This window comes from Mytilus galloprovincialis, chromosome 10, assembly GCF_965363235.1.
Source record: "Mytilus galloprovincialis chromosome 10, xbMytGall1.hap1.1, whole genome shotgun sequence".
Taxonomy (NCBI): domain Eukaryota; kingdom Metazoa; phylum Mollusca; class Bivalvia; order Mytilida; family Mytilidae; genus Mytilus; species Mytilus galloprovincialis.
In genome coordinates this window covers 81,556,614-81,572,045 of record NC_134847.1, presented here as the reverse complement: position 1 = coordinate 81,572,045, position 15,432 = coordinate 81,556,614, and the positions used below count along the sequence as shown (strand labels likewise).

General features: G+C 31.9%; 1 long non-coding RNA gene and 1 pseudogene across 1 annotated transcript; one reads left to right on the top strand and one right to left on the bottom strand.

The window, feature by feature from the left end:
- The first annotated feature begins 3,059 nt into the window (after positions 1-3,059).
- On the top strand, positions 3,060-5,851 carry LOC143048558 (toll-like receptor 2 type-2; annotated as a pseudogene).
- Positions 5,852-8,917: 3,066 nt separating this feature from the next.
- Positions 8,918-13,528, bottom strand: LOC143048557 (uncharacterized). Its single transcript, XR_012969879.1, has 2 exons — positions 13,217-13,528; positions 8,918-12,029 (listed from the first exon to the last, which is right to left on the bottom strand). It is a non-coding gene; the product is annotated as an uncharacterized LOC143048557 (long non-coding RNA).
- Positions 13,529-15,432: the final 1,904 nt, after the last annotated feature.

Genomic DNA, 15,432 nt, shown 5'->3' with positions numbered 1-15,432 from the left:
ACCATACATATGAAATTAAACGCATTATAAATGAGTTTATAGGTCTAAGCAAATTATTTTGTTTTTGAAATTGTCATCGTATCATTCCAATATTATGAATTTCTCGACGGTCTTCCGGAAGCTATACTACACATGTTATCAAAATATTTCTCTCCTGTAGCATTGTTGTACTTGCTTCGGTTTCCAGATATAGACTGTTTGTTTGGAGATCATTCTAACAAATCATTCAACCAACAGTCCCATATTGTGAAAATGATTTGAAAGGTAAGGATCAGAGCGTTTGTGTTCATGTCATGAAAATGTTTTTATGTGATTATTAAGATAGACCAGCTAACAAATTTATTTTCCAAATGGAATGAATAGTATGTAGACAATTTATTACATTGATCACAAATTGATATCACAGCTCAATACCAACATGTTTCTACTGTTCAATGTCGCCTTTCATTTTAAAAAAAAACAAATTTGTCGTTAAATTGGTGGAGATGTATTTTACAAATATTTCGACATTGACCTGTATAATGAAATGCATGCTATTTTCGTTTTTTTTTTTTTTTTTTTTTTTTTGCTTAATTCTAGTGCAATTTTTATGTAGCAACCTTTCTCATTGGCTAAAAGTTACCATCAAATTAACAGTTAACCAGAAATAACTAAAGAGGGACCCGTCATTTTGAATTGATTGGATCTACAAATGTTCGATTACTACAACATTATCGAAAATAAAACAACACCATCCTCGAATTTGCTGTTTTGATGTGATTTTATCAAAATTTAAATCGTAGAGGTAACGTTATACCCTCCAGCCATGACGTCTTTGCGCCAAAATCATTCATGAATTTCGCGGAATTGTTTTGTATTTCAAAATTTAACATTTTTCAATCTCAAACGTAGTATTTCTTTTTGTAATGCATTAGAATCGGAATAACAGTAGAGTAGTTAGAGAGTTGCCACAGTCAATTTTTATTTGACGGTTACGAATTTCGGTTTTACTGTTTCCGCTATGCGTCGCCAGTAAAACTGCATTTACAACGGGGTCAATATCCCTAATGCGGCTCGAAATGAGGACCTTAAAAGTTATTGGTAAACAAAAAATCTCTGTGTAGTGGTATTGGACACGTTTTTATGATAAACAAGTGACTGGGCTTAACCATTTGTGTTAATTTACAAAATAGGGGAACATAGAATAAATGTGTAAAAACTATTGAGCTATTAAAAGTGTTCAAAGTATTAAATTTTCAAAGAACTTATTGTGTTAAAAAAGGGATTTTTTACAACGAGGAGTAGCATCACGAAAGGATTCATGGCGGTTTGATAATTTACGGAAACAGTAATCTCACTTCGTACCCCGAGAGGTTAACCACATATGTGAAAATGTCGCAGCTTCGAAACGAGCTATTATACATAATATCAAAGTTTTGTGTATGAACTGAGCTACAGGAAAAACTTTACCATCACCTACTATGTAAAACCAATAAAGATATTGACCCAACCACAGTACTGTTATTCTTTAAATGAATAAACGGAGAATAATAATACCCTCATATCATTCTGAGAGATTTATAGAGGTATCCAAGTACAAATGTGTTTATCTTGAGCACTTTGGTAACATATATCAATTTCAGAGAGAAAAAATACACTCTGCACAAAAAGTTAGTTCAGTTTATAATAAGACATATCAACTTGAATTAAATAATGTTTCCTTTACTCTTAATGATTTATGGAAGTCACCAATTGCACAAAGTACTTCATCTTGAGTGCTTATATGACAAAAGTAAACTTTAAAGAAAAAAGAAAACTCGATACTAAACAGGTGAATTATGTCGAGACGTTCTCGTAAAACGTATGTTCATGAATGCTTTTCGAAATGTTTACACACTATGATTATTAAAGACTGTTAACACTCTTCGCTTTGGTCTATTTTTGTTTATTGTAATGATATTGTCAGCTTTATTCGACTCATGAGTATGAATATCAATTGGCTACTGTCACCTCTATTTTAAAAAGCACAATAGCTATGCATAGTGAGAAATAAAAATAACGCTATGATATTTCGATATTACACACGACGAGATTATTAATAAAATGAAAAACAAACAATGAAACAAGCGTAAATAACTTACTAAGATTTCTAAAATCACATATTGTCAATTTTCAAAACATGCCTTCAACTTTATTTTGACGGTAACAGCTTGCCATAAGAGATACTTGTAATTGGAAATGTATATTTTGCTATTATATCACAATTTCCATACTTATCGGTCCTCCTAGAAATATTTTATATCATTGTCGCAATTTCGAATTTGAAGGAAACTTTCCACTCATGAATTTGATAACCAGACATCCAGCGCACAGACATCAATATACGAAATGTATATAATAAACCATGCCAGGATTCGTTTAAACTCATTGATTCACAAATTATATTTTTATTCCTAAAATCACAAAGACAAAAATTCTTTTCTATGGAATTTAGCTTTATTAAAGAAGAGAATACCAAGATTTTAAAAAGTATAAGAATTCTAGATTTGAAGACAATAACAATCAAAACCAAGAAGTAAACAATGACTCACAAAACCAAAGGACATTTACATCAACAGTTATAAATAATAAATAAGAAACAACACGAACAGACTGATTAAGGTGACAATTATTCTCTGGTTTATTTGTAAGACAACTTTTCGTCTTCTTCTCGTCGTAATTAGATAAGTGTCTGGTATTATAATAGCCGGTCTGGTCACTATGTATTTTGAGCTTTTCTTTGGATGCTGCAGGAATTTATTATTTTCGGTATGTTGTATAATATTTTGTCAGACATGTTTAGAATATTATTTTCTATCCGGTACCTCAATCAAAATTAAATATAAGATTTGAAATGTTCTTTAGATATAAAGATCTCGCCACATACGATAATTAACAATACAGATTGTGAGATGTTATGCAAAAGGTAATAGTGTGGTTTAAATTATAATAATCAGTAGTATTTCTCTCACTATAACCATATGTAAATCTTTCATGTCTTTTTTTTTTCTCTTTTTTACAGAAACTATCTTGATATCGTATAACACGTCATATATCAAAATAACCCATCTATAATATTACCAAGGTCACTGGTGAATTAGATAATATTAAACATGCCACGAATAGTTTACCTTATCATATTGCTGATTAATTTTACCGTGTATGCACATAAATGTCGGATAGTACAACAAGGTGATCAAATAATTGCTGATTGCACCAGGCTAAAATTAAGAGATGTTCCGACAGATTTACCGCTGCACATATCAGGTCTTGATCTGAGCTACAATCAAATTTCAATGATAAAAAACAATACCTTCTCATCTTTTTCTAACTTGACGACATTAACAATAGATTCAAACAATATTCATACTTTATACGGTGATGTCTTTAAAGGATTGGAAAATTTACGATGGTTTTCAATGAAGCATAATCAACTTAACATATTTAAAAAAATATTTGACATAGTAATTAAACCTTTATTACATATGCAACATTTAGACATTAGATACAATATAAATAAAACGTTAGGTATATCAAAGGAAATGATATATCCTTACTTTGGAGACATGTTTTATTTAACCGATGTATCTATGGATCTTGCGCAAGCACCTGTATTTAAGTTAAGTGGATTTGCAAAACTGTCGCAACTAAAAACAATAAAGTTTGCACGATGCTATTTGAACCAGATGTCGAATGACACCTTCGTAGATTTACCATCAACCATTACTGCAATCTACTTTCACCAGTGTGTCGGTAAAATATCGATTGTAGAGGCAGACTTTTTGAAGCCGTTCCCATCACTTATGATATTAAATATGCATAGAGTAGCTATACAATTAGGAGATGCGTTACAACTCTTATATCCTTTCAAGAATACAAGAATGAACTCGATTATATTCAAACAAATCAGACCTCAGTTTCCTAAACCCGTTTTCATTACTCGTGTCATGATTCATTATTTGATACATATTTGTGTTAAAACCTTAGTTTTAGCAGAATGTGAAATTGTAGGGTATGAGCAAAATTCTCTACTTGCACTGAAATATCCAAAATGTTTAGAGAATTTTGTACTCTCAGGCAACCGATTTTCAATAGCCCTAGGGCCCCATGGAACTGAATTGCTACTCATTATGAGAAGAGTTATCAATTTGAAATATTTTGACTGGTCATATAATGCAATCAGCTACAACATTATCGATTACTGCAACATAGACGTGCTGGAGAATGCTGCATATGCAAAAGAAGTTTATAGAGAAGGATGCCAAATAAAGTCTGCAGCTTCAAATGAATATAACTCAAAGTTAGAAAAAGCTTCAATGGTTGATGAATATAAATTCACGATTTATTTTCCGGGTAATCTTACTTTCCTTCGTGTTTCCCATTACATCACATCATATGTCGTGTACCCACTAAAAATATTTGTAGCCAACGCCAATAATCTAAGATATGTAGATTTCTCATACTGGCAGATAACGCAGTTTCCTGAAATATATTCCGAGACCCCTTTTAATGTTAAGTATTTGGACATTTCTGGACTTAACTCAACAATACTTATGCATGAGACGTAAATACCAGTTTTTAAAAATGTCCAGACAGCTATTTTAAGAAATGCAATGCTTGGTCTAACAACGGGAAAAACAGGTAAAATATTCAAACTATTTCCGACTGTGGAAAAACTAGATATTTCATACAACAATTTATGGTTTCTAGATGAAGATGCCTTTGAAACAAACTTAAATTTGTCAATTGTCAATATAGCACACAATTTGCTGCCAGCTATACCTATAGCCGTGATGAATTTGCCTTTCTTAAGTAAACTGGATATAAGTTATAATCGCCTTCAAACAATAAATAAAACATTTAGAGACTGGATGGATGAGAAAAGTAAAATTTATGGAGGAACGTTTAATTTGTCGGTCGAAGGGAACAGTCTAACATGCACATGCGAAACTTCGGGTTTTATAAGATGGCTTTTCAGTACAGATGTTATTTTTGATCGGGTCAATAAAAATTTCAGCTGCACGTTGACAAATGGATCGGAAAGTAATACAGTGGATGTACACAGAAAATTTCATCAACATTTTGGAAACTGCAAGAGCAAAAGTTGGTTGCGCCTTGGAATAGGACTTCTTGTTGCATTTGTCATTTTCACTGTTCCTCTTGCAATACTTTTAAATTTCCGATGGAAAATAACTTATTGGATATATCGTAACTTTCGAAGAGTCGTAGAGCATAGATTAGAAAGAAAATTTAATTATGATATCTACTTGTCATATGCAAACGACATTTGTCAGTGGGTGTATGATGACTTCCTCCCAAAATTAGAGTGTGTATGGCACATGAAAGTATGCATAGAGGACCGCGATTTTCTGATTGGCGTTGCTAAAGCAGATGAAATAGCAAATGCTATTGCTGGTAGTAAACATGCAGTATTTATCCTATCCGAGTCATACAAAGACAACGAGTGGAACAAATTTGATATTGAAAGAGTCAAATTCGAAAAATGCAGAAATTACTTGCAGAAAATAATCATCTTAGTAAAAGGAGCAACGGTCAGTTGCGTTCCACATGAGTTCGATGACATTCTACAAAATGTCACTATAATAGACTGGGCTGATAACGACACAGGCTGGGCCAAATTACGAATGGCATTGTTTGCTGATTCTTTTCAATTCGAGTAAAAGTTTTCGTACGTAAGTGATTGATTGAGTGTTGGTTGCGAGTAATTGATAAAAAAAAACCAGCCCTAATAATACATTCTGCATGATACAGTACTATAAATATCGTTTACAAATGTATTTTCTTCTGTTTCTGCTGTAAAAGTTTGACATTTCTTGTTTCTGTTAATTTTTTGCGATATACTTCTTAATAGTTATTTTAGTGAACCATTCGTATAATTTTGAATTACCTACTTGAAGAAAAACCCATACAACATAAGAACAGTAAATTGCATAACTGAAATACAGTTTAGTATTTTTTCTTACGTTTTTGAGAAATATCATTTGTCATCTTTTACTCGTCAAAAAATCAAACGATTTACCAATATTATTTTACATGCAATATACTACGATATAACTGAAGGCAATTATAGATAAGGATTATCTACTCTGAACTTTTGTACGTGTAGTTGTATTTTCTCATGGTACATGATCTACTTGTTTTTATTTGTAGTACTGCCTTTCGTTCCAATTGTCGTATTCCGTTGTATATACAATGTAACCTGTTTAATCCGACACACTGGGAGACAAGCATTAAATTTCTGATTTAGCAGGATGTCGGAATACTCAGGTTTTGTCTGCAAGGGAAGGCATATTTTGGGACCATGAAAATTTGTCGTATAATATAATCAAAATGAGGATGTTAATTTGATGTATGCCTTTTTGTGTTTCTTCGTTACATTTGTTGTTTTTATAGTGATTAGATGATAACACAATGTTGACTGCTGTACCCCTATTTTTGACATTTTTACCTATTATGTCTGTTTGTTTTGTTCACGCATCGGTGACTATATAATGGAATTTGATGCGACTGTCATACAAGTGAGAGGTTTAGCTAGCTATAAAACCAGGTTCAATCCACCATTTTCTACATTTGAAAATGCCTGTACCAAGTCAGGAATATGACAGTTCTTGTCCATTCGTTTTTGATGCGTTTTGTTATTTGATTTTGCCATGTGATTATGGACTTTCCGAATTGATTTTCCTCTGAGTTCAGTATTTTTGTGATTTTACTTTTTGGTTAAAGCAGGATGTTGGAGTACTCATATGCCGAATTCGGCAGGTTACAGTTTATTACAATTATAAGCCAAGTTTCATTAGAACTAGTGATATGATATCAATTTCTTCAAAAAGCCGAGTAGTACGGCGTCATGTGCCGATATTAGATATTACTAATGTGGTCAATTTAGTGATCATTTTTTATAACCATTCATATAATTTAGGTATGTTACGTTTAGGATGAGATGATATTAGTTATAGATTCTGCACAACATTTTTGAAGTTTTGGGTTGTCAATGCTTTTCCATTTCTTTTTTATTATGTCATCCAACTATTTTGATTGGATCAAAACAACTAGTTTAAGAAATCTTGGGTAGGCAAATGATATACTAGTCAGAAGAAGTGGAGGAGCAATTACCAGGCCATGTTTGAAGTGGGACTTGTAAAAACGGGTATATACATTAAACATATATATAGCTCTTAAATATTGGCCTGATCACGTCCCGTAATCGGCCTACACTAGATTATCAAAATGCTAGCCTTGTATAATTTACCACACGTATAATAATAACAATAACAAATGGACGATTGTACGATACACACCATCCCCCATTTGTCTTGTACTAATATAATCAACATTATAACAAGCTATATAACTCAGGGTTACACGATACAAGTAAATAGTATTAAATAATAGAAAAAGGTAGCGACATGGATAAACAAACTAAATCAATTAAATGTGAACTGATTGATTTTAAACGGGGAAACTTTAGTTTTATTAGTTGTATTGGGCCAATCCAGTTAATGTCTGCTAAAGGGGAATGAATGGTCCTTTCTGAGGGGTGTAAAATTTATACATCTTAGCGGGTTATTTGGGTTTTTTTCATTTGACATATACAATTATACGCAAAAAAACTTCTGAGGGTCTTGCAGCAGTAGGTCATTTTTTCCCATGACAGCCCATCCGCCCAATATGAATAGACACTTTAAGTCTTTATATCTGATAGGTCTTAATTTTTAGATCTGAAAGGTAGTTTTTCATTATGTTTTTTCTGATACTTATGAAAAAAATCTTCCCACCCATCCACACCTTTAACAAGAATTTAACTATAATAGTCTGTTGGCTTCAAACAAGCTATTTGTAATCTATTAATACTCTTTGATGTTTTCTTAGTATCTTTTGTGCGTTTGACTCGATGTCGATCTGATAAATCTAGCCTGTTCAATCTGATATTCATAGAATGTTATAATGTTATGCTGTGACACCATGCACTTTTTCGCTGTTCATACTTGATTAATCATTCCGTCGTTTTTTACGTTTGAATTGGGTTTTTTATTTTGCATCTCATAATTTACTATACACTGAACACGGTATAGATAATGCGAAAAGCTGAAAGCCGGATAAATGTAAAGCTTTAAGTTTCCAATTTCCGAGTCTGGTTTGTTCACATATCCCTACCATGACTTCTTACTTGTATATAGATATGTATATCCCTGAATTCAAATAATTGGTTTGGTTATATTATATAAAATATACAGGTACTGTGTTACTACGGTATATCTAAATTTTTTATGAAATATACATTGACAAGTCTATACATGAGGGTCTGCAGTCGGTCAATGTAACAACTTAAATGTTTACAAATAAAGGCAACAGCAGTATACCGCTGTTCAAACTCACAAATCCATGGACAAAAAACAAAATCGGGATAACAAACTAAAACTGAGGGAAACGCATAAAATATAGGAGGAGAACAACGACACAACACTACAATGTATCACACACAGAAACGGACCAAGCATCAGACAAAATCCCACGAGAATAACAAATATAACATCAAAACCAAATACATGAATTAGGGATAGACAAGTACCGTGACACGTCTTATCGCAATGCCAATTTACACTCAAAAATAAGAGAAAACAAAAGACGCAATGTTAAATTGTAACACACACAGAAACGAACTATAATATAACAATGGCCATTTTCCTGACTTGGTACAGGACATTTTTAAAGAAACAAATGATGGGTTGATGGGTTTTGTGGCATGCCAAACCTCCCCTTAAACGAGGTGAATAACTTTCATTTTCATATTGTCAACAAACCCACGTGCAAACTGAGACGATTTTAACAAAACAATAAAAGGTAAATAAATGTTGAAATAATTTGAGAAAATCATTCGCCACATGCAAATATTGAATTTGAAAAATAAATTGTTCATATACAAATATATGCTTGCATAAACATACGCATAAAAGGTGCACATTGTTGTCATTTTGTATATTCGTAATAATGGAATTGTAAAATGAAATGAGCAATTTAAATTTGTTTTAATAAGACCACAGCCAAATGAAAACAATAGACAATAGGTTGTTCATATACGCGTGAAAAAAACATATAGATACTGTAGTGTTACATTATGAGAACGAAGTTCGTTTCTTGTTTATCTTATCAATTCAGTGATCGCATTCTAATTCATGTGATCACTTTAACGACAAAGTTTTTCAAAGCTGCCTACTTTTTGTCCTTGCATGATTTGAGTCTAAATATATATGTAAGTCTTGCATACAACTTCATTTATAAGCGATAGGCAATATGCACAAATTTGCAACCAAAAACTATTCAAAAACCCTCCGTAAATAATGTCATACGTAATTTGTCCCAACCAGATTCATCATCAATCCACTCTATTATTGTCAAATGTTGTAGTATGTTGGTAAACTCGCGCAGAATGCAAGAAACTTTTTCACCTCTTGCAATAACAACTATTTTTTGTAAATCATTCGAACATTTCTCGTATTCAACTCTCTCAATTTCATATCTGCTCCATCCATGATCTTGATATTTTTCTGAAATGATAAAAATAGCGTGTTTGCTTTCCGCAACCGCATTGGCTATTACATCTGCTTTTGCAACTCCCACTGGGAAATCTCTGTGTTCTAGACAAACTTTCATATTCCAGGAACATTCTAATCGTTGAAGAAGAACATCACTTACCCATTGAATCTTATCGTCTGCGCATGCTAAATAAATGTCATATGTGAACTTTGATTCCAATCTTTTTTCTACTACTTTCTTGAAATTTCTATACACCAAATAAATTATTTTCCATCGAAAGTTAAAGATAATAGCGAACGGAATGGTAAAAATGACAAAGGAGATTAAAAGACCAATTCCTAAACGTAACCAATTTCTGTTGTTACAGTTACCAAAATGGTCATGAAACCGCCTATAGATTTCCAAAGTATTAGACTCTGTTCCATTTGATAAGGTACAATTGTATTGCCTGTTGATCTCATCAAAAGTAACTTCCGTTTTGAACAACCACTCAAGAAAATCGGCTGTATCGCATGTGCATTTGAAACTATTAGCTTTTATCAGAAGATGAAATTTTCCATTTTCTCTATTCGCATCTAGCCACGTCCTCAGTGTTTGATCAATTGTCTGAATTCGATTATATCTGATATCCAATCTATTTAAGTGAGCTAAACGCATCACTGCCTTTGGAATTGTGGGTAGCAAATTATTTGCCATATTCAATTTTTTAAGTCTTGTATTAACTGAAAAAGAATCTTCATCTAGATAAAACACATTGTTGTATGAAATATCCAATTTTTCAACAGTTGGAAAAAGTTTAAATATATCACCATTTTGTCGAATGGTTTCGTCAATCATAGAATCTTTCAATATTGCAGTTTCAATATTTTTGAATATTGGAACTGTTGATTTGTGGATAAATGACATAGCGCTGACACCAGTGAAGTCCAAATATTTTATGTCAAACGGAGTATCGGAATATATTTCTGGAAAATATGAAACTTTCAAGTATGAAATATCTATGTATCTTAAACTTGGTGAGTCTAATAAGAAATTTAGACCATACTGCATATATGATGTCATATAATGCGATAAACGGAGAAAGGTCAGGTTTACGGGCAACGAAATCGTCAGGTTAGTTCCTTTAGAAAATTTAGAATACGGAAGGTTTGTATTTGAATTTTGCAATGTTCTATCATCTGTTGGTTGGACTTCACAGCCGTTGCTATATATTTCGTTCCTTAATGAATCATTTTGAAGAGCTTCAATGTTGCAGTACTTCACATCGTTAAAATTGATGGCATTATAAGATAAGTCAATGAATTTCAAGTTAGTTATCTTCTTTCCGAAAACTATAAGTTCCATCAAATTATGTCCATATGCTAAAGAAAACCGGTTACCTGAAAACACAAGATACTCTAAGCAGTGAGGATATTTAAACGCAAGTAAAGAATTTTGTTCATATCCAACAATATCACTTTCTGCTAAGACTAACGTATGAACACAAATTTCCTTCAAATATTTCACCATATCTCGGGTAATAAATGTAGGCTTCTCGGCGGAACCCTTGATACGCTGATAAGTTATAGAAGTCATTTCCCTACCAGTAAACGGAAATAAAATTTTTAATGCATCTGCTAGTTTGATGTTGTCTTCAATCATATTTAACTTCATTATTGCTGGGAAAGGTTTTAAGAACCCAGATTCCACAACGGATATGAACGTTTCACACCCGCAAATGTGTAGCGCGGTTATAGTACTTGGTAAATTGATCAACGTATCATTTGACATTTTTTGTAAATAACATTTTTCAAATTTTAGTGTATGAAGGTTTAGCAACAGTTCAAATCCGCTTGAGGTGAAAACGGGGTTTTGGGCAAGATCCATATATAAATGATTTAATTCACGCAAATCACCAAAAAAGGGATAGTCTATAGTTGGTTTTCTGATCAATTTGTGCAGATTATATCTTATGTCTAAATGATTCAGAGATGATAAAGGTTTAAATACACTTTTAAAAATTATGGATGATATATTAAATTGATTACTTCTCATTGAAAGCCACCTAAGTTTGGTTAGACCATAGAATGTTTCTTTTTCAATAATCCCCAAATTAATATAATCAATCTTTAATATCTCTAAAAGTCTAAATCGTTCAAATACATTGCTTCCGAGGATCGATATATTATTATAATTGAGATCAAGCTCTGATATGTTCAGTGGCAAATACTTTGGTACATCATGTAATCCCATACTTGTGCAATCGGCCACAATTTTCTCTTTTGTTTCTTTTAAACGACATGTTTTGGACGATCCCATATAACAACACAACATAAGCAAATATAATATCAGTATATCAACATTCCTCATGACGTGAGATATAGTATCAGTATATCAACATTCCTCATGACGTAAGCTTCTATTGTGTGGAATATTATTGTTTGAAACGTAGAACAAGATAGCAGCTTATCCAAGATCTGTCAAAATAAGAATAGTATAATACAGTTGAATATCAAGAACTGGGTTTGATTTGTTTTATGATTGTAAAGGTTGCTTCTAAATCGCTAAACAAAGCAACTAATAAAAATATGAAAATAAAACGCGTAGCTTACGTGACATAAAATTATAGTTATGAAGACGAAGTCCTCATTAAAGGTAAACAATCCAATTAAAAGAGATAGCAGCATAACAATCAATACACTAATAAAGACAAAACAATTGTGCTTGCGCATTACCCTGTCGCTGTTCCGTTGATCCCCACTGCCATGTTGTAAATCAAACTATTTCTCACAATTGTTTATCTGATAACCAAAACAATAATGTCAACATTACAAGCGAAAGAGGAATTCGTAATACGGAATTAGTAAACTGTTGATACCGAATATATCATGTGAACATAGCGATATATTTTTTTTAATTACAATAGAAATAAAAACTGGAAATGGAAATTGTAGTTAAGAATATGTCAAGAAGACAACTACCCGACCTAAGAGCAGATAACAGCATAAGGCCACAGTGGGTCTTCAACACAGCCAGCTATATATCAACCCTCAACTATATACATCTACCCAATGAAAAATAAATAAAAACACAGTAAAACTAAGTTTAAAAGAAGTCAGAGTCCGATGTCAGAATTGGTACCAAATGGAACAAATCAAAACAACAATGATACACACATTAACAAAGGACTACAAACCGTTACTGACATACCAGTTCCAGACCTCAATTAAACTAATTGAAAGAAATATTTGTTTCTTGAAAATAAAAATAACATCAGTATTAATTTGGACCCTGTCTTTTATTAGATCCTATATCAAATTTATCAACGTTTTTGGAATACATTTGGTAATGAAAGCCATTTTCCATTTGAGCCATATGTGTTTAATACTACAGTGGTAGTAATACAGTTCATAGGTTAGTCTGACATCCGTGGATAATATTTCAGTATCAAACTTACAGACGATGTAATGGAATTCATTAAATTTTAACATGTCTTTCTTATTATGATTATAGAAGATACTCAATTAAGCCACAATATTGTATTAAGAGAGCACGAGTTTCTGTATGATTCAAACATTTGTCATGAAATATGTGCTTAACAATAGATGTAGACTTACTGATCGATTTGAAATGTTTACGTTAATAAAAGAAATTATTTACTTACTTTTATTTTTTCTTAATGTTGATCCATTACAGAGCATACTTTTAGTCCTATTATACGCCTGTTTGACATTTATTTAATATATCTATGATGTTTCTTTATAGAATTTAGTTTTTGAATCGCAATAATTGTCACGTTTATCAATTATATAACAAAATATAACGGAACTGTAACCAACTGTATTGTAGAAGGGCAGTTAAGCTTGCTTTACAACCAGCACTAATCCACCACATCTTCATTAGAAATACCTACACAAATTTTAGAATATTACTTTTGTTTTTAAGTCGGTTTTTTTTTGTTGTTGATAAAGTTGAGTGGTTAAATTGTTTCAGGTTTGAAGTAGATCTACTGTTTAGATTTACCTTAGAGTTTGTATTTTCTTCGTTATCATATATTTTTGTTTTTAAAAAAAGTATGTTTTTCTAAATAATCTTAATAGTCAATCGGTTTTAAATTACAAAGACATATTCACTGCCTTTGTCAAACATTTCAGTGATTATCTTTATGATAATAACTTTCTTATCAGCATACTACATCCGTGTTTAAAATGTTACGATAGAATACAAAAGCATACAACAAACTGATGTATAAGAAATTGAGGACACAAGTACTATCTACGTATAAGAAATTGAGGACACACGTACTATCTACGTTTAAGAAATTGAGGACACAAGTACTATCTACGTATAAGAAATTGAAGACACAAGTACTATCTACATATAAGAAATTGAGGACACAAGTACTATCTACATGTTTAATGTTTAAACAATAAACACGTAATGTACAAAATTGAAGGCATAGCTTTCAACTATTTTAGACCAAATATAAACCATTTGTTTAGACAATAATATAAAAGTAAGAAACAGTCTAAAAAATGTAGATTTTTTTAATTAAAAAATAATTCCTTCATGTCATGCTCTATGCTCATTTTAACATGGGTAGGCATTATATGTGTCGATATTTTACACTGAGCGTAAGCGAGGTGTGAAATTTTTGTCAAATATAATGCCTTCCCGTGTTAAAATGAGCATAGAACATGACATGAAGGAATTATTTCGATTCTAATAGGACAATTACAGTATTTTTGTAGGTCGAAGCGTACGAAAATACTGTAAAAATGTTTGGCTATTCCTGTTTCCTCCCCAAGGAGTCTGTACATTGCATTTCATATTTGATCAATTTAAAAACTACGAGCAGGGTAAATATATGTTGTTTGATTAAAATATATAATCAATGTTGATTTTAGCTGCTTAAATGTATATATGTTTAAAAAGGATAACGATGGAAATAACGTTAATTAAAAAAGTAAGTTCGTGCACATGTGTCAAACATATAATTTGTGCTAATTAGAACACGGCTTTATTTATTGTGTCTGTTTAGTTAACGCATCAATGTAAATATAACGGAATTTGATGAGACTGTCATCAAAGTGAGAGGCTTAGCGCTATAAAACCAGGTTTAATCCACCATTTTCCTCATTTGAAAATGCCTGTACCAAGTCAGGTATATGACAGTCTGTTTTTGATGCGTTTTGTTATTTGAATTTGCCATATGATTATGGACTTTCCGAATTGATTTTCCTTTAAGTTGAGTATGTGAATTAACTTTTTGTTTACATAGCGTAATAAGGACGTCATATTAGAATTGTTATTGTACAATTGAAACTATTAACATGCATGTTGTGTTTATATGATTTCTTTGTCTTTTCAAACGAAAGACACGAATACAAAAATTTACCAGAGCACAATAACACGATGACGGGATGAGCAACGTCAAATGGATATTAACAAAAAAGACTAAACAGTAAAAGTTATTATTTACAAAACAAGTTAAAGAATACAATAAGACGTTATGAAGATAATGAACAACTTTCTCTGGTGATTTTCGTTGTTAAAATAAAGTAGGCAGAACTTCTGAAGGAGAAGTGTTATTTTCAACTGAAATGTCATTTGCCTGCGGAACACAACTATCCAAACCGGCTATATATCTATGCACATGTCCTGAGGCAGGAGTCTGTTGTTCAGTAGTTGTCGTTTGTTCGTATGGTTCAAAGATATTTCTTGGTTTGTATTCATATTTTGTCGTTGGTTTTCCTCTTTGAAATGTTTTACACTATAGTCGCCGTCAGCTGAAATTCGTAGCGGTTATCGGTATAAATAATTTACACTATCAACCACGTTCACTCGTGATATAGTTTTTAACATTCCATTCATAAATTG